Here is a 26147-nt window from a genome sequence, read left to right as displayed (position 1 = left end):
GATATATTGTCTACAACATCTGCACAATGTAAAATGGGCATCAGCCGACCGGCATACTTTATAATATCACAATTAAAAGACTAATTAAAATTCAGCAGTGCAAATAACAATATACTGCTCAAATAACAAAAAGACTGTTACTCAGTAAAAAGTTTACTGAAGCCGAGGGGACGCGGTGCACTAATTGGGGTTCCCGGTCACTTTACCAAGAATACGACACAATTTAAAAAAAAAATAAAAATCTCATTTCGACCTTTTTCCATGTCGATCTATTCCATGTTGCCCTAATGACGGTATCAACCTATTTCAGGTGTCAAGCTAGTCACTGCCGACCAATAGTGGTCGACCTAATGACTGTCGACTCTATGATCCACACCCACTTCTGGTACCAGGCGCCAGGACTGAATGACCGGATAAGATGTGGGTGGTATACATTACATGAAGCTGTGGACTGTCCCACATTACATTTCTTATCAATTCTAACAGTATTCATGTGTATCTTCTTCAGTAGCGGATCTTGCCACGGGCAAGCAGGACTTTTGCCCGAGGCGCCGCTTTCCGGAGGGCGCCGGCGCCATCCGGAGGGCGCCGCACCATGGCAAGATCCGCTACTGTGCCCCCCGCTGGTCCCCTGCAGTGAAGGGAACTAGACGCTACGCTTCTAGTTTCCCTTCCTGGAGAGGACCTTTGCTGTGCGGTGCGCGATGACGTCATCGCGCATCGCACAGCATTGTGGGACTGACAGACGCTAGGGGTCATATTTGACCTCTAGTGTCTGTGTATGCTGTACTATGGGAGAGACGTCATGATGTCTCTCCCATAGATTCGAGGTGAGGAGCGGCGCCGGCGGAGGTCTGCATCGGTCAGGAGCGGGGACTGTAAGTATTTTTTGTGTGTGTGTGCAAGCGGCGCTACGCTACAGGGGGCACAACTCTACAGGGGGCGTAACTGACCACGCCCCCTGTATGAAGCCACGCCCCTATTCTCCGCCCGGGCCGCCAAAATACCTAGAACCGGCCCTGATCTTTTATATATAGCCTCTGCTTCCTAATATTCACTTACACTTTAACCTCACATTGGTGTGCTGCACTGGGGTGTCTGGCCTTTGTTAGACTTAATGTTAGGTACCCCCAGTACTCGGAGACGCCTTGATGCGGCCTGGGGGCTTACCAGTGGCGTAAGTTCGTCCCAGTTGCCCGGAGGCAAGATAAATATTGGTGCCCCCCTATTTCCTATATTAAGATGTTACGTGTCATTGTCAGAGAAGTATCTTCATATAGTTAAAATTCTAATATTTCCTATACAGGAGCAAACAGCTTCATCAGTAAGGTGTCCGCTTCCAGTGTAATAGGGTGTGGTTTCTAATCCTGGGTGTGATACTTGTAAAATGTGTATCTACAGTATAATAAAGAGGGTGTGATTTGTAAGGTGCAGGGACCAGTGGGGAAGTCGGCCAATGAAAAGACAGCGGCAGCTATCAAATCAATTAACTTAATTCAATGGTGTCACAGAATGGGAGGAGAGGTGCCCCCTTTAGAGCAGGAGCCCGGCGGCAGATGACTCCGTTGCCTCCCAGAGTTCTGCCTCTGGTGCTTCCCATACCTTTGCAAATGTATGCAACTGAGATCTCTGAAATTTCTACCACCATGGTGTTATAAAATCCTGTTGCTGATGTCATCCAGTGTGCTGGGGATACCAGTGTTTCTTGTTCAGAATTACCCCCCTTACATGTGTGGTAGCCCACTAGTATAGGGTATGCAAGATCTGCAGTCACTGTGTATAGTACATCACCCTTACCTTGCCCCGGCTGGTCATGGGTTCAGGCACAGTTACCAGAGGGTCCCCTGAAGAATCAGGTCTTTAATTACAAGTGCATTGTGGGTGTGGACTACAGGTGTCGGTGCAGCGCATAAAGAATTGGGCGCCAGGCCATCTCAGATAAACAGCATAAAGTTTATTCAAACATCAAACAGGGAGATTGCAGGGATAACTTGTGAACACTCCTCCAGCACAAAGCATAAGTTACAGTGGATCACACATCAGGGCACCTCCTCCAGCGCATCGCTTAGTCGCAGCGGCATATACATGGCAAACAGCATTACGTACCAGGGCATTCTGTGACCAGTAGTGCTACACATCAGGTGACCGTCTCTCTCTCTCTTACTTAGCGAGGATTCTTTTCCTTGGGGGGCGCTTACTCACGCCGCGTGGCTTTCCGCCCACTTCACCCAGATACCTCTCGAGACTCACACCATTAGCACACTTTTCTCCTGGCATCACCCTTTCACTGGATTCTGCATACTGCTGCTCTTACACTGCGATGTCTCCCTCTGTCATCAAGTGCTTTGCTGTGGCTGGCATCACTCCCCACCTAAACATGTGGGGAGCCCTCACTGGGGTTACATCTTTCTGGCTAATCCACCTCACTGTCTGCTCACTCTCCTCACTGACTGTCCTCCTCCTAGGCTGCTGCAGGACAACCTTTTTATAACCCTGCATTCCCAGGTACACATTCTATCTGGGATTTCTCGCTCTGTGTTTCCCGCTCTCAGTTTCCCGCTCTGAGTCTGCAAATGAGTGAGTCATGCCCTTTGCATTTTGCAGACTAATCTGTATAGCTATGAGCTGTGCTGTTAACTCCTTCTGTGCTGCAAGCCGTAGGCTGCTGGCACAGTGCTATGCAACTCCAGCAAACATTTTACTTTTATTAAAGTCATGCTGGCACCTGTAGTGCCACAGTTGATTTGGGCTGCAGTTTCAGGGTATCACAGATGCACCTGGATGACATTACTAATTGGATAAGAGCAGTTATCAAACTTCTTGTTTGCTTATCAATTCTAGCAGCCAAACCAGAATAAACTTAAGGTTTCTCGTAACCAGGATAGTTCTGCGGATCTTCAGTGCATATGGCGGAGGCTGGGCTAGGACATAGGGGGTAATTCAGACCTGACCACTCGCTCGCTGTTTTTTGCAGTCCTGCGTTCGCATAGTCGCCGCCCACTGGGGAGTGCATTTTAGCTGTGCAAGTTTGCGATCGCATGTGCAGCCGAGCTGTACAAAAAAAAACTTTGGGGGTAATTCAGACCTGATCACTCGCTAGTGTTTTTTGCAGCGCTGCGATCAGGTCAGAACTGCGCATGTGTATGCACCGCATTGCGCAGGCACGTCACACGGGTACAAAGCGGATCGTTGCTGTGCGATGGGTTTTACAAGGAATCCATTCGCACAGCCGATTGCAAGGAGATTGACAGGAAGAGGGTGTTTGTGGGTGGCAACTGGCAACTAACCGTTTTCGGGGAGTGGTTGGAAAAACGCAAGGGTGTGTCCAAGCGTTTGCAGGGCGAGTGTCTGACGTCAATTCCGGCCCTGGACAGGCTGAAGTGATCGCAGCGGCTGAGTAAGTCCTGGGCAACTCAGAAACTGCACAAAGTTTTTTCGTACCGCTCGCCTGCACATGCGATCGCACACTTGCGCAGCAAATATACACTCCACAGTGGGCGGCAACTATGCGAATGCAGGACTGCAAAAAAACAGCTAGCGAGCGATCAGGTCCCCCTTTGTGCAGTTTCTGAGTTCTCTGCCTCTGCTGGGATACAGATGTGTCCTCATACATCTTGCCTCAATACGCCATGCAGCAGGAAATCCCTGGCGTGAGCTGGCAGCTCTGCTAACGTCAGGCACCTTTTTTGACGAAAATGCGTCTTATTTGCATTACTATGTGGCTAGGATGCACGAGCAGCTTCTGCTTATTACTGTGATATGCAGTAGGCCTATATTCTGTGTGTGACTGTGGCTGTATCTGCATACGGAATGCTACGTTACAGTGATTTCCAGGAATACACTAACGTTTCATACAGCTGCAGTCACACACAATATAGACATGCCGCATATCACTTTAAACAGCAGAAGCTGCTTGTGCCCCTATGCATACCAAATGCCCTAGGCATTTGCCTAGTTTGCCTATACCTAGGGCCGGCTCTGCATACTGGGTGTTATACTGTATATTGGGAACATACTGGGCAATGATTTGGTCTATACTGTATACTGGTAATTAAGGGGTCTATACTGTATTTGAAGCACTAAAGTGGTGGATACAGTATATTGATCTTGGCTAGACTGTATATTGAGAATAGAGGTGTCTACAGTGTATGTTGCGCTGTGGGACTATACTGTATACCGGGCAATGGAGGATGTCTGTACTGTTACTGTATATTGGATAATGAAAGATACATTCTATATACTACTGTATAAAAAAAAAATACACAGAAAGACTCAGCTCTACATCACCACCTGCTGGCTGCAAGTAGTATGGTCCTACTGGGATTTTAGCCCCACACTTGAGACTGGGTTTTTGTAATCTAGGTACCTTTAACCCCCACTCTCGTATAACTAAGCAGTAAGCATACTGAGCGTTAAGATGAAATACGCTTCTATATACAGGGTATAGTGTCAGTCACTATAAATACTTCTACTCACAGTGATAACTGTACCTCTGTGTGGAAGAGCAGAGCTGTAATATGCTGGGCTAGATATCCCATTATATATTATACATGTTCTGTTTACTTAACCCGATGCCCAGACTACGGTCACAGAGGCTCAGTAAATAATTCTTGGACGGATGTTGGCCTGATCTCTCATAGCAGGAAATTGGCATTTCCGGGAAGCAACTTTGCGGTCACACACACAGGGGAGTGTTTGGGCGTGTGGATAGGGCTCCGTGCGACTCTGAGTCGTGCGTACGAGGAAGGGAAAAATGTTTGACAGGTCTCTTGTACCCAGCGTCAGCCATGTGCACATGGCGATACTAATGATGATGATTGCGGCTGTGGATGGAAAAACAGTGGGCGGGGCGGCTACGCAGACACTGGCATCGGCATAAGATAGTCAATCTGGCTTCCGGCCAGGGAATAAAGGAGGGGGCCTGTGTGCAGTCTCCGTCCGGGCCCCCCGACTCTCTAGTTGGCAGACAGCAGACTCTGAGCCCTGTGGTCACTAAGGGGTCTATTCATGAAGCAGTGAAAAGTGTGGAGAAGTGAGCCAGTGGAGAAGTTACCCATGGCAACCAATGAAGTAACATTTATAATTTGCATACTATACATTTGTACGGAGCAGCTGATTGGTTGCCATGGGCAACTTCTCCACAGGCTCACTTCTCCACTCTTTTCACTGCTTCATGAATAGACCCCTAATAGGCCAGAGAGCTGTGCCCGAGTCTATTCTCCTGGGTGATAGCCTGACTTGGCACATATAAACTTGCATTGTGTGATTTCATCCAGTGAAGTTATGTATTTATGCCACAAGGAAATACAAGGCAAAACTTTTTTTTAAGTGACCATATGTCCCCAAAATCCTTTGTCTGTGAGCAAGTTTATCCCAGAATTGGATCCAACTGGAGGCCTTTCCTTATAGTCACCCATCATTTCCGTTTACTGCTCTACCTAATGCTGCATTTCAGGGGTCTATTCATGAAGCAGTAATAAGACCGGAGAAGTGAGCCTGTGGAGAAGTTGCCCATGGCAACCAATCAGCTGCTCCGTACAATTGTATAGAATGCAAATTATAAATGTTACTTCAATGCTGATTGGTTGCCATGGGCAACTTCTCCGCTCTTATCACTGCTTCATGAATAGACCATAGTGCCCTACTCAGCCCCTGGGCATTAATCACCAACGTCAGATAAAACTATTGTCTGAGTAATTCATCAGCCCGGCCGGCCGTCTGACACAATGCCACACGTCCAGTCGTGTTTCTCCTTATTGTCCGTTCTGCGACGATGGAAACAAATGGTTTAATTACAAAGTGGAGAAATAAAATCCGTCAGGAGATAAAGAGTAGAGAAGTAAATGACGACATATCAGGCGATACTACATGATTGCTCAGAATGCTATTCTCCCTGTACGACTCATTCTATAGCCAGTCCTATAATAATCAGATCAGTATACGCCTTTCCCAGCTAATGATATATCAGATAATTACATCCTGCATGTATTTCATACATTGATCCTGATCATTATAAAGTGGTCATACACAGACCTCTCTAACTGAGAACGTATAACATAGCACTTATGAGAAATGGTTCTCCGACGTTAACTTAGAGCGCAACGGAATTTGCAGCACTATGGGCCTGATGCAGACCTGTTCGCTCGCTAGCGCTGCGATCAGATAGTCGCCGCCTACAGGGGGAGTGTATTTTAGCTGTGCAAGTGTGCGAACGCATGTGCAGCCGAGCCAGAGCCGGCCACAGGCATAGGCAAACTAGGCAATTGCCTAGGGCATTTGATATGCCCAGGGGCATCAGCAGCTTCTGCTGATTAAAATTATATGCGGCATGCCTGTATTCTGTGTGTAGCATTTCATATGCAGATACAGCCACAGTCTCACACAGTATATAAGCATGCTGCATATCAGTTTAATCAGCAGAAGCTGCTTGTGCATCCTAGCCACATAGCAATGCAAATAAGATGCGTTTTCATAAAAAAAAAGGTGTGCCCGACGTTAGCATTGAGGCAAGATTTATGAGGACACATCTGTATCCAAGCAGAGGCAGAGGTCACAGTGTTAGTGGAAGTGTGAGTGCTGTGTGCATGTGAGTGGGTTGGTTGTGCAGTAGTGTTCGGAATATGTGTAAGGAGCATTATGTGTGTCATGTAAAAATGCATTAATAATGTGCAACATATGTGTAAGGGGCACTGTGTGTGTCATTATGTGTATAAGGGCATTAATAATGTGCGGCATATGTGTAACAGGGTACTACTGTATGTGTGTCATTATGTGTATAGGGGCACTAATAATGTGCAGCAAATGTGTAGGGGGCACGAAGTGGGTCATTATGTGTATAAGGGCATTAATAATGTGCGGCATATGTGTAAGGGACATTATGTGTAAAAGGGCATTAATAAAGGTTGTCATAATGCGTAAGGTGCATTATGTTTATAAGGACATTAATAAGGTGTCTCATATGTGTAAGGGGCATTACAGTGTGGAATGTGTGAAAATGCATTACTAATGTGTGGCATTATGTGTATAAGGTGCTCTACTATGTGGCGTTGCGTATAGAAAGGGCACTACTGTGTGGTCTAATGTGAATAAAGAGCAATAGGGTGTGGTGTAATGTGAATAAGGAGCAATTCAGTGTGATGTAATGTGAATAAGGGGCTCTACTGTGAGGAGTAACGTTTATAAGGTAAAGTGATACTACTGTGGGATGTAATATGAATTATGGACACTATCGCATGATCATATGTGAATAAAGTTGCAGTACTGTGTGGCGTAATTGGAATTGGGGTTATTGTGTGGCCACGCCCCTTGCCAGCAAAAACACACCCCTTTTTGGGCTGTGCGCCAAATGTGCGAACTGTTCCTATTTAAAATATAGGGGGTACAAGGTCAGAGGCGGTACCAGCGGTGGTGCTAGGGGCACCAGCCAAAATCTTGCCTAGGGCATCACATTGGTTAGGGCCGGCTCTGAGCCGAGCGGTACAAAAAGATTTTTTGCAGTTTCTGAGTAGCCCAGGACTTACTCAGCCGCTGCGATCACTTCAGCCTGTCCGGGGCCGGAATTGACGTCAGACACCCGCCCTGCAAACGCTTGGACACGCCCTTGCGTTTTTCCGATCCGCTTTGTACCCGTACGATGTGCCTGCGCACTGCGGTGCATACATACGCGCAGTTCTGACCTGATCGCAGCACAGCGAAAAAAGCTAGCAAACGATCGGGTCTGAATGACCCCCTATATAGGAAACTGTTAATTAATAAATAAATATTAAAGGAACCCTTGGTATAACCCGGATACTCATGTATTGGAACAGGAATGCGACCTGAATATCAATCTCAGTAAGGAGGATGGTTCAATTCTTTACTCGGTAAATGAGCTAAATAATCACAAATTGTCCATCCAATAAATTGATAATAATATTAATCTTGATTTGTAAAATCCATAGTACATAATAGACACAAATGCCCAAATATGAACATGCCTTGTTCACCAATATTGTCCCTTCCTCAGGCCGTGTGAGGCAGCGGAGGTTGTTGGTGAAACGCGTCACAGCCATATCTGAGTGAGAGGACAGTATTTATTTTGTTTTCTTGCTTTAGTTTTGGTTTTAAACATCTTTGTGTTCATTTTTCTGTCTGCTAAATATTATTTGATACTGTGAAACTAGTTATTTTTTAAATTTTATACTGTCTATCATCCTGAGAGCGCTCTCCATGTCGGAACATGCGTCGAGAGCCTTGATTGTGGCAATGCAGGGGGGGGCGTGGTTACGTTACACGCCTGTGCTCTAAGGTCCCTACGGAGGTGAAGCATAGTGTAGAGAAAGTGTGGGTACAGCACAGAGGACCCTATTCAGTAAGGATTGCAAATTCTGAATTTGCAATACTTTTGCTCGCATGCTGTGGGCCACCCATCGCAGGGCAAGGCTGCCCAGCAGACTGACCGCTGCCCCCCCTTTGCGACCAGAAATTGCGGATGCCTCCTGCCGGTGCAGCCCGCTGCCAATTGCATTCCAACCTGAATAAGGTCCAGAGAAAGCATAGGGACTGCCATTACTCTATTTCACACAATGTAACCCTTCAATGAAGTCATATAAATAAAGACAAAGTAATGTCTGCACACTGTTATTAATACATGTAAAAGTCACATTAAAAATGTCAAATCTAATTAAATACAGACACAGATACAAAATATAAGCACACAACGTAAAACATCTGTTGTTTTACTCTTTAAGAAGCAATTGGGAATATTCTTTCCTGCTGCAGCAGACATGTGTACAGTGGCTCAGTCAGGTCATGTGAACAGACAGCTGTGGCATCACATATTATATCAGCCACGCTAATGATTTATACAGTAGGAGGAGCCAGACGCAGCCAATCGTAGCGATTGGCTGCGTCTGGCTCCTCCTACTGTATAAATCATTAGCGTGGCTGCTATAATATGGTGTTGATGCTGGAATGATGGTGCAACGTGATGCACTGACAGTGATAGTAGCTATCACTGTCAGTGCATCACGTTGCACCATCATTCCAGCATCAACACCAGGTTTACCCCCAGGTCTATATCAGTCACAGGTACGTTAGCTCAGTCCTTACTACACTCCTCTGGTGCTCCTCTTCCTCTCCGTCTCACCTCTCCAATCATATAAAGTTGTACTTGTAAGTTGCAACCAATTATACTTACACACACAGGCATATTTGTTTTGCTGCGAGTGCGCAGTATGGAAATGCGTATTTTATTCAGGAAAAGAACCCAGTCATATTTCCACATTTGCATAGTTGTATGAATAAATTGCTTAACAAAGTTGGTAATGATGTAATGGTTTTATTATTTTGTGCTGTTAGGAGACCGTGCTCCATACACTAAGCAAATCTCTGTGACAACTTTCCTCCATTCTCCTTCTCAATTCATAACATTTGTCAGCAATTGAGTGCACTACTGTGCAGTCTCCAACAAAATGGTTCCATCAAGGGATGCTTTACTCACCAAGATGGCTGCCGATAGCAACATGGTGGAGGATTAACGTCCTCTTAGCCCTTGAGACCTGCAATGCTACCCTGCGTTATATGTTGTTCCAGAACCCTGCTACACTATTGTGAGAGAGGACAGTCATTGGCTGGTGAGCTGCAGGGACGTGCGGTTCCGGTATGAATGGTCGACCATGTTATGGTCGACAGTCATTAGGTCGACCACTATTGGTCGACATTGGCATGGTCGACATGGACACATGGTCGACACATGAAAATGGTCGACACATGAAAATGGTCGACACATGAAAAGGTCGATATGCGTTTTTTTACTTTTTTTGGTGTCGTTTTTTGCGTAAAGTGACTGGGAACCCCAATTAGTGCTCCGCGTCCCCTCGCATGGCTCGCTTCACTCGCCATGCTTCGGGCATGGTGCCTTCGCTTCGCTCGGCACAGATTACCGTTCCAATCGTAGTCCACGTGGATCGTAAAGTATGTTCCCCAAAAGAAAAAAGTAAAAAAAACTCATGTCGACCTTTTCACGTGTCGACCTTTCATGTGTCGACCATTTTCATGTGTCGAACATGTGTCCATGTCGACCATGTCAATGTTGACCAATAGTGGTCGACCTAATGACTGTCGACCATAACATGTTCGACCATGTGAACGGATACCGGGACGTGCAGGCAGGGGAGGCAGTGCCTCCCCTGTGATTAATTATTACAATCATACAAAGAAGATACTTATGACACATAGGGGGAAATTTACTAAGCTCCCGATTTTGACCGAGATGCCGTTTTTTCATCAAAGTGTCATCTCTGTAATTTACTAAACACTAATCACGGCAGAGATGAGGGCATTCGTAATTTTTTGCAAGTCCAAGTAAAAAATTACGAATGAATACACCATCGGTCAAAACGCGGCTGTTTAAGTATGAATCTCGGTCATTTACTAAGAAGTGCAAAGCAAAAAACAAACAAACACTGCCGTGAAAAATTACAACTCGTAAAAAAGTGCTTAAAAAAAAACAGACCTACTTTTTTTTTCCGTGATTGGATAGGCATGCAGGGATCCATGAGATCCGTGCATGTATATCAGTGGGAAGGGGTGGGAAAGTTGTTATTTTATTAAAAAAAATTGCGTGGGGTCCCCCCTCCTAAGCATAACCAGCCTCGGGCTCTTTGAGCCGATCCTGGTTGCAGAAATATGGGGAAAAAAATGACAGGGGTTCCCCCATATTTAAGCAACCAGCATCGGGCTCTGCGCCTGGTCCTGGTCCCAAAAATACGGGGGACAAAAAGAGTAGGGGTCCCCCGTATTTTTAAAACCAGCACCGGGCTCCACTAGCTGGACAGATAATGCCACAGCCGGGGGTCACTTTTATATAGTGCCCTGCGGCCGTGGCATCAAAAATCCAACTAGTCACTCCTGGCCGGGGTACCCTGGGGGAGTGGGGACCCCTTCAATCAAGGGGTCCCCCCCCCCCCCAGCCACCCAAGGGCCAGGGGTGAAGCCCGAGGCTGTCCCCCCCCATCCAATGGGCTGCGGATGGGGAGGCTGATAGCCTTTGTTGTAAAAGAAAAGATATTGTTTTTAGTAGCAGTACTACAAGGCCCAGCAAGCCTCCCCCGCATGCTGGTACTTGGAGAACCACAAGTACCAGCATGCGACGGAAAAACGGGCCCGCTGGTACCTGTAGTACTACTACTAAAAAAATACCCAAAAAAAGACAAGACACACACACCGTGAAAGTATAATTTTATTACATACATACACACATACATACATACTTACCTTAAGTTCCCACGCAGGTCGGTCCTCTTCTCCAGTAGAATCCAAGGGGTACCTGTTGAAGAAATTATACTCACGAGATCCAGGGGTCCAGGCTCCTCGGGAAATCCAGGGGTAATCCACGTACTTGAAAAAAAAAAAAAACGGTGTCCCGACCACGAACTGAAAGGGGACCCATGTTTGCACATGGGTCACCTTTCCACGAATGCCAGAAACCCACTCTGACTGATGTCTAAGTGGGTTTCTTCAGCCAATCAGGGAGTGCCACGTTGTAGCACTCTCCTGATCAGCTGTGTGCTCCTGTCCTCACTGACAGGCAGCACACGGCAGTGTTACAATGTAGCGCCTATGCGCTACATTGTAACCAATGCTGGGAACTTTCTGCTCAGCGGTGACGTCACTTTAGGTCAACCGCAGGGCAGAAAGTTCCCATCATTGGTTACAATGTAGCGCATAGGCGCTACATTGTAACACTGCCGTGTGCTGCCTGTCACTCAGTACAGGAGCACACAGCCGATCAGGAGAGTGCTACAACGTGGCACTCCCTGATTGGCTGAAGAAACCCACTTAGACATCAGTCAGAGTGGGTTTCTGGCATTCGTGGAAAGGTGACCCATGTGAAAACATGGGGCCCCTTTCAGTTCGTGGCTCGGCTTTCCGTTTTCTTATTTTATGCAAGTACGTGGATTACCCCTGGATTTCCCGAGGAGCCTGGACCCCTGGATCTCGTGAGTATAATTTCTTCAACAGGTACCCCTTGGATTCTACTGGAGAAGAGGACCGACCTGCGTGGGAACTTAAGGTAAGTATGTATGTATGTGTGTATGTATGTAATAAAATTATACTTTCACGGTGTGTGTGTCTTGTCTTTTTTTGGGTATTTTTTTAGTAGTAGTACTACAGGTACCAGCGGGCCCGTTTTTCCGTCGCATGCTGGTACTTGTGGTTCTCCAAGTACCAGCATGCGGGGGAGGCTTGCTGGGCCTTGTAGTACTGCTACTAAAAACAATATCTTTTCTTTTACAACAAAGGCTATCAGCCTCCCCATCCGCAGCCCATTGGATGGGGGGGGGGGACAGCCTCGGGCTTCACTCCTGGCCCTTGGGTGGCTGGGGGGGGGGACCCCTTGATTGAAGGGGTCCCCACTCCCCCAGGGTACCCCGGCCAGGAGTGACTAGTTGGATATTTGATGCCACGGCCGCAGGGCACTATATAAAAGTGACCCCCGGCTGTGGCATTATCTGTCCAGCTAGTGGAGCCCGGTGCTGGTTTTAAAAATACGGGGGACCCCTACTCTTTTTGTCCCCCGTATTTTTGGGACCAGGACCAGGCGCAGAGCCCGATGCTGGTTGCTTAAATATGGGGGAACCCCTGTCATTTTTTTCCACATATTTTTGCAACCAGGATCGGCTCAAAGAGCCCGAGGCTGGTTATGCTTAGGAGGGGGGACCCCACGCATTTTTTTTTATTATTTTACAGTGTTTAATTAAAAAAAAAAAAAAAATAAACCCCAGCACGGATCACACAGATCCGGCCGAGATTGATTGTAAAAAAAGTCGGCAGTGTTTTGCTAATCACTGCCGTAAAAATAGAAAAAAAACCACGAATGACATCGACATCGGAACAAAAGAAAAACCCGAATACGACAGCTTAGTAAATTAGTCGTAATCAATTCAAAAAGTTGCAGTTTTACACTTTCGATGTCATTCGTGATTGAACTTTGACCTGAATCTGGAAAATACGAATCTTAGTAAATTTACCCAATAGTCTGTGTCATAAGTATCTTCTTTATTTAATTGTAAAAATTTGATGCATTTAAATGCATTTGGGAGGCACTGATAGCGGTGCCTCCCATAGATAATGGGAACGGGGGCAGAGCGGGGGGTGGGGCCAAGCACTGGGCTGTAAAAGCCCATTCAAATAGATAGGGAAAGCGGCACTGAAAGAAGTGCCTCGCTGACAGGGACACCACCCCCATGTCAGCGAGGCACCTGTGATTGGGCAGCGGATCCAGTGCTGGATCCGCTGTCCAATCACCCACGCGACGCTGGAGGCGGAAGAGGCGGCGGGACCCGGCGTTGGAGTGTCGGGGCTGAAGCAGGAGCGAGGGGTGAGTTAGTTTTCTATTTGTTTTTGTCCATGCAGTGCTCACCTCTCCACTGGGCCACCCGCCTCCAGATCCCGTCCGTCTCTGCAGCCGTCCGCCTCCAGATCCCGTCTCCACAGCCTCCGCTCAGACTGCTTGTTGTTGCCAGGCGTCCAGTTACTAAGCAACGGGCCAGAGCGACAAGTGAGCGTGTCTCTCTCTCTCTCTCTTTCACTTTTACAGGTGCCCCTATTGGATACTAGTGGACATGACCAGCGTGGGATGTAGGTAAGTAATCTGTCTCTCCTTTTTACAGGTCCCCCTATTGGATTCTAGTGGACAAGTGGACATGATTCTCGGCGTGGGATGTAGGTAAGTATGTGTGAGTGTGTAAGTGTGTTATAATAAAATTTTACTTTCACGGTGTGTGTGTTGTGTTTTTATTTGGGTATTTTTGTTGTTGTAGAACTACAGGTACCAGCGAGCCCGTTATTTCCCCGCATGCTGGTACTTGAGGTTCTCCAAGTACCAGCAAGCGGGGGAGGCTTGCTGGGCCTTGTAGTTCCACAACAAAAAACAATATTCTTTTTTTAACACTCATGACTATCAGCCTGGCACCCACCGCCCAGGGGTGCTGGGGACAGCCTCGGGCTTCACCCCTGGCCCTTGGATGGGGGGACCCCTTGATTTAAGGGGTCCCCACTCCTCCAGGGAACCCCGGCCAGGGGTGACTAGTTGGGGGGGTAATGCCACGGCCGCAGGGACCTACGTAAATGTGTGCCCCGGCTGTGGAATTATGTCCCTTGCTAGTGGAGCCCGGTGCTGGTTTTAAAAATACAGGGGACCCCTACATCTTTTGTCCCCCGTATTTTTGGAACCAGGACCGGACTAAGAGCCCGGTGCTGGTTGTCTAAACACGGGGAACCCCTGTCAAATTTTTCCCCAGTATTTAAACAACCAGGACCGGCTCAAAGAGCCCGAAGCTGGTTATACTTAGGAGGGGGGACCTCACGCATATTTTTTTTTACATTTTTTTAACCCATTCAGACCCTTCTCCATTAAGTTAATGGAAGCCCTGGACAACAGAATTGCATTCATGTCCTCCTCCCACTCCCTTCCCAGTCCCACTCATTTTTTTTTCTATAAATATGTACAATATATAACAAGTATGATGAGCAGGCAGGCAGCGGGCATTGGCGGCATTGGAGTGAGATGCAAATTAGTGGCGGAGGACTGGGTCAGTTTATGGTGGGCGAGTTTGTAAGCCGGTGGCAGCGGGCATCGACTCAGGGGCAGTAGCGGGCATTGGCTCGGCGGCGGTAGGGGTCATCGGCAGATTCGGCGGAAATTATGGCTGTAGTGCCTCACCAGCCACTGACCTCACCGCACGCCACTGGTGAGCTGCATGCAACCCAGATCCGCTACAGTCTCCGCCCAATTGAAGAGCCAATATATGTAACAGTGAGTACGGCTGAACATCCACTACAGGGCCTGCTTACTCTGCCTGAGTGGTCACTGCCTACACAATTTGGGACCCAGACTATTGATTGACACACATGAGGACAGTCAATAGGTCGACCACATTTGGTCCACACCCACACAATTTAACCATTAGTGTATACAGTACTATGCTCACATCAAGACTGTACACACATTCCCATCAACATACAGTCCAGCAAGCCTAGAATGTTACCGCTCACACATTGCCTACTTAGACTGACAGGCACTACCTTCCAAATTGGGCATCCCGTTTCAGAAGAGGAAAAGTGCCTAATAAATAAACAGCATACACTGAACTGCCCCAATTGTGGCGGGTAAGTCCTGTTTTGTAGGCACTGTCCCAACATCTCCCCGGGGAGAACAAAGGTTGGCAGGAAATTCTCTCACCTACTGCCCTACATTACAGAATACGGCCTGCATAACATCTGACCACCGGAGCAAGAGAGGGACTTGCGCTAATCTAGCAGTTTCAACGCATCAGTGGCAGGGAATGGGTTTGCTGGGTCGGCCCTATTTAGGTCCACAATTTAGAGGTCGGCAGGCACTAGGTCGACACCTTGAAAAGGTAGATATGGTCGGCAGATCGACATGGAAAAAGGTCAACATAAGATTTTGGGGGGGTTTTGGTGTAATTTTCTTCGGAAAGTGACCTGGAACCCCAATTAGTGCGCCGTGTTCCCAGGCGAGGTGCATCGCTTCCATCCCCTGGCTTCAGTCAAGAAGGATACTATTCCCTCTCGCAGTCCACGTGGATCGTAAAGTATGAAAAAGTTTAAAAAAAAATTGTGTCAAACTCATGTCGAACTTGTCATGTGTCGAACTAATGCCCATGTGAGATGTAGGGATGTGTGATGGAGATGTCAGTGACAGCGGCAGGATGTGAGATGTAGGGATGTGTGACGGAGATGTCGGTGACAGCGGCAGGATGTGAGATGTAGGGATGTGTGATGGAGATGTCAGTGACAGCGGCAGGATGTGAGATGTAGGGGTGTGTGATGGAGATGTCAGTGACAGCGGCAGGATGTGAGATGTGTGATGGAGATGTCGGTGACAGTGGCAGGATGTGAGATGTAGGGATGTGTGACGGAGATGTCAGTGACAGCGGCAGGATGTGAGATGTAGGGATGTGTGACGGAGATGTCGGTGACAGCGGCAGGATGTGAGATGTAGGGGTGTGTGATGGAGATGTCAGTGACAGCGGCAGGATGTGAGATGTAGGGGTGTGTGATGGAGATGTCAGTGACAGCGGCAGGATGTGAGATGTGTGATGTGTGATGGAGATGTCAGTGACAGCGGCAGGATGTGAGATGTAGGGATGTGTGACGGAGATGTCGGTGACAGCGGCAGGATGTGAGATGTAGGGGTGTGTGATGGAGATGTCAGTGACAGCGGCAGGATGTGAGATGTAGGGGTGTGTGATGGAGATGTCAGTGACAGCGGCAGGATGTGAGAAGTGTGATGGAGATGTCAGTGACAGCGGCAGGATGTGAGATGTAGGGATGTGTGATGGAGATGTCAGTGACAGCGGCAGGATGTGAGATGTAGGGGTGTGTGATGGAGATGTCAGTGACAGCGGCAGGATGTGAGATGTCGGGGTGTGTGATGGAGATGTCGGTGACAGCGGCAGGATGTGAGATGTAGGGGTGTGTGATGGAGATGTCAGTGACAGCGGCAGGATGGGAGATGTGAGATGTGTGATGGAGATGTCAGTGACAGCGGCAGGATGTGATATGTGAGATGTGTGATGGAGATGTCAGTGACAGCGGCAGGATGTGAGGTGTAGGGATGTGTAATGGAGATGTCAGTGACAGCGGCAGGATGTGAGATGTAGGGATGTGTGATGGAGATGTCGGTGACAGCGGCAGGATGTGAGATATAGGGATGTGTGATGGAGATGTCGGTGACAGCGGCAGGATGTGAGATGTAGGGGTGTGTGATGGAGATGTCAGTGACAGCGGCAGGATGTGAGATGTGTGATGGAGATGTCAGTGACAGCGGCAGGATGTGAGGTGTAGGGATGTGTGATGGAGATGTCAGTGACAGCGGCAGGATGTGAGATGTAGGGATGTGTGATGGAGAAGTCAGTGACAGCGGCAGGATGTGAGATGTGTGATGGAGATGTCAGTGACAGCGGCAGGATGTGAGATGTAGGGATGTGTGATGGAGATGTCAGTGACAGCGGCAGGATGTGAGATGTAGGGATGTGTGATGGAGATGTCAGTGACAGCGGCAGGATGTGAGATGTAGGGATGTGTGATGGAGATGTCAGTGACAGCGGCAGGATGTGAGATGTAGGGATGTGTGATGGAGATGTCGGTGACAGCGGCAGGATGTGAGATGTGTGATGGAGATGTCAGTGACAGCGGCAGGATGTGAGATGTAGGGATGTGTGATGGAGATGTCAGTGACAGCGGCAGGATGTGAGATGTAGGGATGTGTGATGGAGAGGTCAGTGACAGCGGCAGGATGTGAGATGTAGGGATGTGTGATGGAGATGTCAGTGACAGCGGCAGGATGTGAGATGTAGGGATGTGTGATGGAGATGTCAGTGACAGCGGCAGGATGTGAGATGTAGGGATGTGTGATGGAGATGTCAGTGACAGCGGCAGGATGTGAGATGTCAGGGTGTGTGATGGAGATGTCAGTGACAGTGGCAGGATGTGAGATGTAGGGATGTGTGATGGAGATGTCAGTGACAGCGGCAGGATGTGAGATGTAGGGATGTGTGATGGAGATGTCAGTGACAGCTGCAGGATGTGAGATGTAGGGATGTTTAATGGAGATGTCAGTGACAGCGGCAGGATGTGAGATGTGTGATGGAGATGTCAGTGACAGCGGCAGGATGTGAGATGTGTGATGGAGATGTCAGTGACAGTGGCAGGATGTGAGATGTAGGGATGTGTGATGGAGATGTCAGTGACAGCGGCAGGATGTGAGATGTAGGGATGTGTGATGGAGATGTCAGTGACAGCGGCAGGATGTGAGATGTGTGATGGAGATGTCGGTGACAGTGGCAGGATGTGAGATGTAGGGATGTGTGATGGAGATGTCAGTGACAGCGGCAGGATGTGAGATGTAGGGATGTGTGATGGAGATGTCGGTGACAGCGGCAGGATGTGAGATGTAGGGATGTGTGATGGAGATGTCGGTGACAGCGGCAGGATGTGAGATGTAGGGGTGTGTGATGGAGATGTCAGTGACAGTGGCAGGATGTGAGATGTAGGGGTGTGTGATGGAGATGTCAGTGACAGCGGCAGGATGTGAGATGTGTGATGGAGATGTCAGTGACAGCGGCAGGATGTGAGATGTAGGTATGTGTGATGGAGATGTCAGTGACAGCGGCAGGATATGAGATGTAGGGGTGTGTGATGGAGATGTCAGTGACAGCGGCAGGATGTGAGATGTGTGATGGAGATGTCAGTGACAGCGGCAGGATGTGAGATGTCGGGGTGTGTGATGGAGATGTCAGTGACAGCGGCAGGATGTGAGATGTCGGGGTGTGTGATGGAGATGTCAGTGACAGCGGCAGGATGTGAGATGTAGGGATGTGTGATGGAGATGTCAGTGACAGCGGCAGGATGTGAGATGTGTGATGGAGATGTCAGTGACAGCGGCAGGATGTGAGATGTAGGGATGTGTGATGGAGATGTCAGTGACAGCGGCAGGATGTGAGATGTAGGGATGTGTGATGGAGATGTCAGTGACAGCGGCAGGATGTGAGATGTGTGATGGAGATGTCAGTGACAGCGGCAGGATGTGAGATGTGTGATGGAGATGTCAGTGACAGCGGCAGGATGTGATATGTGAGATGTGTGATGGAGATGTCAGTGACAGCGGCAGGATGTGAGGTGTAGGGATGTGTGATGGAGATGTCAGTGACAGCGGCAGGATGTGAGATGTAGGGATGTGTGATGGAGATGTCAGTGACAGCGGCAGGATGTGAGATGTAGGGATGTGTGATGGAGATGTCAGTGACAGCGGCAGGATGTGAGGTGTAGGGATGTGTGATGGAGATGTCAGTGACAGCGGCAGGATGTGAGATGTAGGGATGTGTGATGGAGATGTCGGTGACAACGGCAGGATGTGAGATGTGTGATGGAGATGTCAGTGACAGCGGCAGGATGTGAGATGTAGGGATGTGTGATGGAGATGTCAGTGACAGCGGCAGGATGTGAGATGTGTGATGGAGATGTCAGTGACAGCGGCAGGATGTGAGATGTGTGATGGAGATGTCAGTGACAGCGGCAGGATGTGATATGTGAGATGTGTGATGGAGATGTCAGTGACAGCGGCAGGATGTGAGGTGTAGGGATGTGTGATGGAGATGTCAGTGACAGCGGCAGGATGTGAGATGTCGGGGTGTGTGATGGAGATGTCAGTGACAGCGGAAGGATGTGAGATGTGTGATGGAGATGTCAGTGACAGCGGAAGGATGTGAGATGTGTGATGGAGATGTCAGTGACAGCGGCAGGATGTGAGATGTAGGGATGTGTGATGGAGATGTCAGTGACAGCGGCAGGATGTGTAGGGATGTGTGATGGAGATGTCATTGACAGCGGCAGGATGTGAGATGTGTGATGGAGATGTCAGTGACAGCGGCAGGATGTGAGATGTAGGGATGTGTGGTGGAGATGTCAGTGACAGCGGCAGGATGTGAGATGTAGGGATGTGTGATGGAGATGTCAGTGACAGCGGCATGATGTGAGATGTAGGGATGTGTGATGGAGATGTCAGTGACAGCGGCAGGATGTGAGATGTAGGGATGTGTGATGGAGATGTCGGTGACAGCGGCAGGATGTGAGATATAGGGATGTGTGATGGAGATGTCGGTGACAGCGGCAGGATGTGAGATGTAGGGGTGTGTGATGGAGATGTCAGTGACAGCGGCAGGATGTGAGATGTGTGATGGAGATGTCAGTGACAGCGGCAGGATGTGAGGTGTAGGGATGTGTGATGGAGATGTCAGTGACAGCGGCAGGATGTGAGATGTAGGGATGTGTGATGGAGAAGTCAGTGACAGCGGCAGGATGTGAGATGTGTGATGGAGATGTCAGTGACAGCGGCAGGATGTGAGATGTAGGGATGTGTGATGGAGATGTCAGTGACAGCGGCAGGATGTGAGATGTAGGGATGTGTGATGGAGATGTCAGTGACAGCGGCAGGATGTGAGATGTAAAGATGTGTGATGGAGATGTCAGTGACAGCGGCAGGATGTGAGATGTAGGGATGTGTGATGGAGAAGTCAGTGACAGCGGCAGGATGTGAGATGTCGGGGTGTGTGATGGAGATGTCAGTGACAGCGGCAGGATGTGAGATGTAGGGATGTGTGATGGAGATGTCAGTGACAGCGGCAGGATGTGAGATGTAGGGATGTGTGATGGAGATGTCAGTGACAGCGGCAGGATGTGAGATGTAGGGATGTGTGATGGAGATGTCAGTGACAGCGGCAGGATGTGAGATGTAGGGATGTGTGATGGAGATGTCAGTGACAGCGGCAGGATGTGAGATGTAGAGATGTGTGATGGAGATGTCAGTGACAGCGGCAGGATGTGAGATGTGTGATGGAGATGTCAGTGACAGCGGCAGGATGTGAGATATCAGGGTGTGTGATGGAGATGTCAGTGACAGCGGCAGGATGTGAGATGTAGGGATGTGTGATGGAGATGTCAGTGACAGCGGCAGGATGTGAGATGTCGGGGTGTGTGATGGAGATGTCAGTGACAGCGGCAGGATGTGAGATGTGTGATGGAGATGTCAGTGACAGCGGCAGGATGTGAGATGTAGAGATGTGTGATGGAGATGTCAGTGACAGCGGCAGGATGTGAGATGTGTGATGGAGATGTCAGTGACAGCGGCAGGATGTGAGATGTAGGGATGTGTGATGGAGATGTCAGTGACAGCGGCAAGATGTGAGATGTAGGGGTGTGTGATGGAGATGTCAGTGACAGCGGCAGTATGTGAGATGTAGGGGTGTGTGATGGAGATGTCAGTGACAGCGGCAGGATGTGAGATGTAGGGATGTGTGATGGAGATGTCAGTGACAGCGGCAGGATGTGAGATGTAGGGATGTGTGATGGAGATGTCAGTGACAGCGGCAGGATGTGAGATGTAGGGATGAGTGATGGAGATGTCAGTGACAGCGGCAGGATGTGAGATGTAGGGGTGTGTGATGGAGATGTCAGTGACAGCGGCAGGATGTGAGATGTAGGGATGTGTGATGGAGATGTCAGTGACAGCGGCAGGATGTGAGATGCAGGGATGTGTGATGGAGATGTCAGTGACAGCGGCAGGATGTGAGATGTGTGATGGAGATGTCAGTGACAGCGGCAGGATGTGATATGTGTGATGGAGATGTCAGTGACAGCGGCAGGATGTGAGATGTAGGGATGTGTGATGGAGATGTCAGTGACAGCGGCAGGATGTAAGATGTCGGGGTGTGTGATGGAGATGTCAGTGACAGCGGCAGGATGTGAGATGTAGGGGTGTGTGATGGAGATGTCAGTGACAGCGGCAGGATGTGAGATGTAGGGATGTGTGATGGAGATGTCAGTGACAGCGGCAGGATGTGAGATGCAGGGATGTGTGATGGAGATGTCAGTGACAGCGGCAGGATGTGAGATGTGTGATGGAGATGTCAGTGACAGCGGCAGGATGTGATATGTGTGATGGAGATGTCAGTGACAGCGGCAGGATGTGAGATGTGTGATGGAGATGTCAGTGACAGCGGCAGGATGTGAGATGTAGGGATGTGTGATGGAGATGTCAGTGACAGCGGCAGGATGTGAGATGTAGGGATGTGTGATGGAGATGTCAGTGACAGCGGCAGGATGTGAGATGTGAGATGTGTGATGGAGATGTCAGTGACAGCGGCAGGATGTGAGATGTCGGGGTGTGTGATGGAGATGTCGGTGACAGCGGCAGGATGTGAGATGTAGGGATGTGTGATGGAGATGTCGGTGACAGCGGCAGGATGTGAGATGTAGGGGTGTGTGATGGAGATGTCGGTGACAGCGGCAGGATGTGAGATGTAGGGGTGTGTGATGGAGATGTCAGTGACAGCGGCAGGATGTGAGATGTCGGGGTGTGTGATGGAGATGTCAGTGACAGCGGCAGGATGTGAGATGTAGGGATGTGTGATGGAGATGTCGGTGACAGCGGCAGGATGTGAGATGTCGGGGTGTGTGATGGAGAACTCGGTGACAGCGGCAGGATGTGAGATGTAGGGATGTGTGATGGAGATGTCAGTGACAGCGGCAGGATGTGAGATGTCGGGGTGTGTGATGGAGATGTCAGTGACAGCGGCAGGATGTGAGATGTCGGGGTGTGTGATGGAGATGTCGGTGACAGCGGCAGGATGTGAGATGTAGGGATGTGTGATGCAGATGTCGTTGACAGCGGCAGGATGTGAGATGCAGGGATGTGTGATGGAGATGTCAGTGACAGCGGCAGGATGTGAGATGTAGGGATGTGTGATGGAGATGTCAGTGACAGCGGCAGGATGTGAGATGTAGGGATGTGTGATGGAGATGTCAGTGACAGCGGCAGGATGTAAGATGTCGGGGTGTGTGATGGAGATGTCAGTGACAGCGGCAGGATGTGAGATGTAGGGATGTGTGATGGAGATGTCAGTGACAGCGGCAGGATGTGAGATGTGTGATGGAGATGTCAGTGACAGTGGCAGGATGTGAGATGTCGGGGTGTGTGATGGAGATGTCGGTGACAGCGGCAGGATGTGAGATGTCGGGATGTGTGATGGAGATGTCAGTGACAGCGGCAAGATGTGAGATGTGTGATGGAGATGTCAGTGACAGCGGCAGGATGTGAGATGTAGGGATGTGTGATGGAGATGTCAGTGACAGCGGCAGGATGTGAGATGTAGGGATGTGTGATGGAGATGTCAGTGACAATGGCAGGATGTGAGATGTGTGATGGAGATGTCAGTGACAGCGGCAGGATGTGAGATGTGTGATGGAGATGTCAGTGACAGCGGCAGGATGTGAGATTTCGGGGTCTGTGATGGAGATGTCAGTGACAGCGGCAGGATGCGAGATGTAGGGATGTGTGATGGAGATGTCAGTGACAGCGGCAGGATGCGAGATGTAGGGATGTGTGATGGAGATGTCAGTGACAGCGGCAGAATGTGAGGTGTAGGGATGTGTGATGGAGATGTCAGTGACAGCGGCAGGATGTGAGATGTAGGGGTGCGTGATGGAGATGTCAGTGACAGCGGCAGGATGTGAGATGTGTGATGGAGATGTCAGTGACAGCGGCAGGATGTGAGATTTGAGATGTGTGATGGAGATGTCAGTGACAGCGGCAGGATGTGAGATGTCGGGGTGTGTGATGGAGATGTCAGTGACAGCGGCAGGATGTGAGATGTGTGATGTTGATGTCAGTGACAGCGGCAGGATGTGAGATGTGAGATGTGTGATGGAGATGTCAGTGACAGCGGCAGGATGTGAGATGTGAGATGTGTGATGGAGATGTCAGTGACAGCGGCAGGATGTGAGATGTAGGGATGTGTGATGGAGATGTCAGTGACAGCGGCAGGATGTGAGATGTCGGGGTGTGTGATGGAGATGTCGGTGACAGCGGCAGGATGTGAGATGTGTGATGGAGATGTCAGTGACAGCGGCAGGATGTGAGATGTGAGATGTGTGATGGAGATGTCAGTGACAGCGGCAGGATGTGAGATGTCGGGGTGTGTGATGGAGATGTCGGTGACAGCGGCAGGATGTGAGATGTGTGATGGAGATGTCAGTGACAGCGGCAGGATGTGAGATGTGTGATGGAGATGTCAGTGACAGTGGCAGGATGTGAGATGTAGGGATGTGTGATGGAGATGTCAGTGACAGCGGCAGGATGTGAGATGTAGGGATGTGTGATGGAGATGTCAGTGACAGCGGCAGGATGTGAGATGTGTGATGGAGATGTCGGTGACAGCGGCAGGATGTGAGATGTAGGGATGCGTGATGGAGATGTCAGTGACAGCGGCAGGATGTGAGATGTCAGGGTGTGTGATGGAGATGTCAGTGACAGTGGCAGGATGTGAGATGTAGGGATGTGTGATGGAGATGTCAGTGACAGCGGCAGGATGTGAGATGTAGGGATGTGTGATGGAGATGTCAGTGACAGCTGCAGGATGTGAGATGTAGGGATGTGTAATGGAGATGTCAGTGACAGCGGCAGGATGTGAGATGTGTGATGGAGATGTCAGTGACAGCGGCAGGATGTGAGATGTGTGATGGAGATGTCAGTGACAGTGGCAGGATGTGAGATGTAGGGATGTGTGATGGAGATGTCAGTGACAGCGGCAGGATGTGAGATGTGTGATGGAGATGTCGGTGACAGCGGCAGGATGTGAGATGTAGGGATGTGTGATGGAGATGTCAGTGACAGCGGCAGGATGTGAGATGTAGGGATGTGTGATGGAGATGTCGGTGACAGCGGCAGGATGTGAGATGTAGGGATGTGTGATGGAGATGTCGGTGACAGCGGCAGGATGTGAGATGTAGGGGTGTGTGATGGAGATGTCAGTGACAGTGGCAGGATGTGAGATGTAGGGGTGTGTGATGGAGATGTCAGTGACAGCGGCAGGATGTGAGATGTGTGATGGAGATGTCAGTGACAGCGGCAGGATGTGAGATGTAGGTATGTGTGATGGAGATGTCAGTGACAGCGGCAGGATATGAGATGTAGGGGTGTGTGATGGAGATGTCAGTGACAGCGGCAGGATGTGAGATGTGTGATGGAGATGTCAGTGACAGCGGCAGGATGTGAGATGTCGGGGTGTGTGATGGAGATGTCAGTGACAGCGGCAGGATGTGAGATGTCGGGGTGTGTGATGGAGATGTCAGTGACAGCGGCAGGATGTGAGATGTAGGGATGTGTGATGGAGATGTCAGTGACAGCGGCAGGATGTGAGATGTGTGATGGAGATGTCAGTGACAGCGGCAGGATGTGAGATGTAGGGATGTGTGATGGAGATGTCAGTGACAGCGGCAGGATGTGAGATGTAGGGATGTGTGATGGAGATGTCAGTGACAGCGGCAGGATGTGAGATGTGTGATGGAGATGTCAGTGACAGCGGCAGGATGTGAGATGTGTGATGGAGATGTCAGTGACAGCGGCAGGATGTGATATGTGAGATGTGTGATGGAGATGTCAGTGACAGCGGCAGGATGTGAGGTGTAGGGATGTGTGATGGAGATGTCAGTGACAGCGGCAGGATGTGAGATGTAGGGATGTGTGATGGAGATGTCAGTGACAGCGGCAGGATGTGAGATGTAGGGATGTGTGATGGAGATGTCAGTGACAGCGGCAGGATGTGAGGTGTAGGGATGTGTGATGGAGATGTCAGTGACAGCGGCAGGATGTGAGATGTAGGGATGTGTGATGGAGATGTCGGTGACAACGGCAGGATGTGAGATGTGTGATGGAGATGTCAGTGACAGCGGCAGGATGTGAGATGTAGGGATGTGTGATGGAGATGTCAGTGACAGCGGAAGGATGTGAGATGTGTGATGGAGATGTCAGTGACAGCGGAAGGATGTGAGATGTGTGATGGAGATGTCAGTGACAGCGGCAGGATGTGAGATGTAGGGATGTGTGATGGAGATGTCAGTGACAGCGGCAGGATGTGTAGGGATGTGTGATGGAGATGTCATTGACAGCGGCAGGATGTGAGATGTGTGATGGAGATGTCAGTGACAGCGGCAGGATGTGAGATGTAGGGATGTGTGGTGGAGATGTCAGTGACAGCGGCAGGATGTGAGATGTAGGGATGTGTGATGGAGATGTCAGTGACAGCGGCATGATGTGAGATGTAGGGATGTGTGATGGAGATGTCAGTGACAGCGGCAGGATGTGAGATGTAGGGATGTGTGATGGAGATGTCGGTGACAGCGGCAGGATGTGAGATATAGGGATGTGTGATGGAGATGTCGGTGACAGCGGCAGGATGTGAGATGTAGGGGTGTGTGATGGAGATGTCAGTGACAGCGGCAGGATGTGAGATGTGTGATGGAGATGTCAGTGACAGCGGCAGGATGTGAGGTGTAGGGATGTGTGATGGAGATGTCAGTGACAGCGGCAGGATGTGAGATGTAGGGATGTGTGATGGAGAAGTCAGTGACAGCGGCAGGATGTGAGATGTGTGATGGAGATGTCAGTGACAGCGGCAGGATGTGAGATGTAGGGATGTGTGATGGAGATGTCAGTGACAGCGGCAGGATGTGAGATGTAGGGATGTGTGATGGAGATGTCAGTGACAGCGGCAGGATGTGAGATGTAAAGATGTGTGATGGAG

Source organism: Pseudophryne corroboree, chromosome 7, assembly GCF_028390025.1.
Source record: "Pseudophryne corroboree isolate aPseCor3 chromosome 7, aPseCor3.hap2, whole genome shotgun sequence".
Classification (NCBI taxonomy): Eukaryota; Metazoa; Chordata; class Amphibia; order Anura; family Myobatrachidae; genus Pseudophryne; species Pseudophryne corroboree.
The sequence above is the reverse complement of the archived record's forward strand: the minus strand, read 5'-3'. Positions refer to the sequence as shown.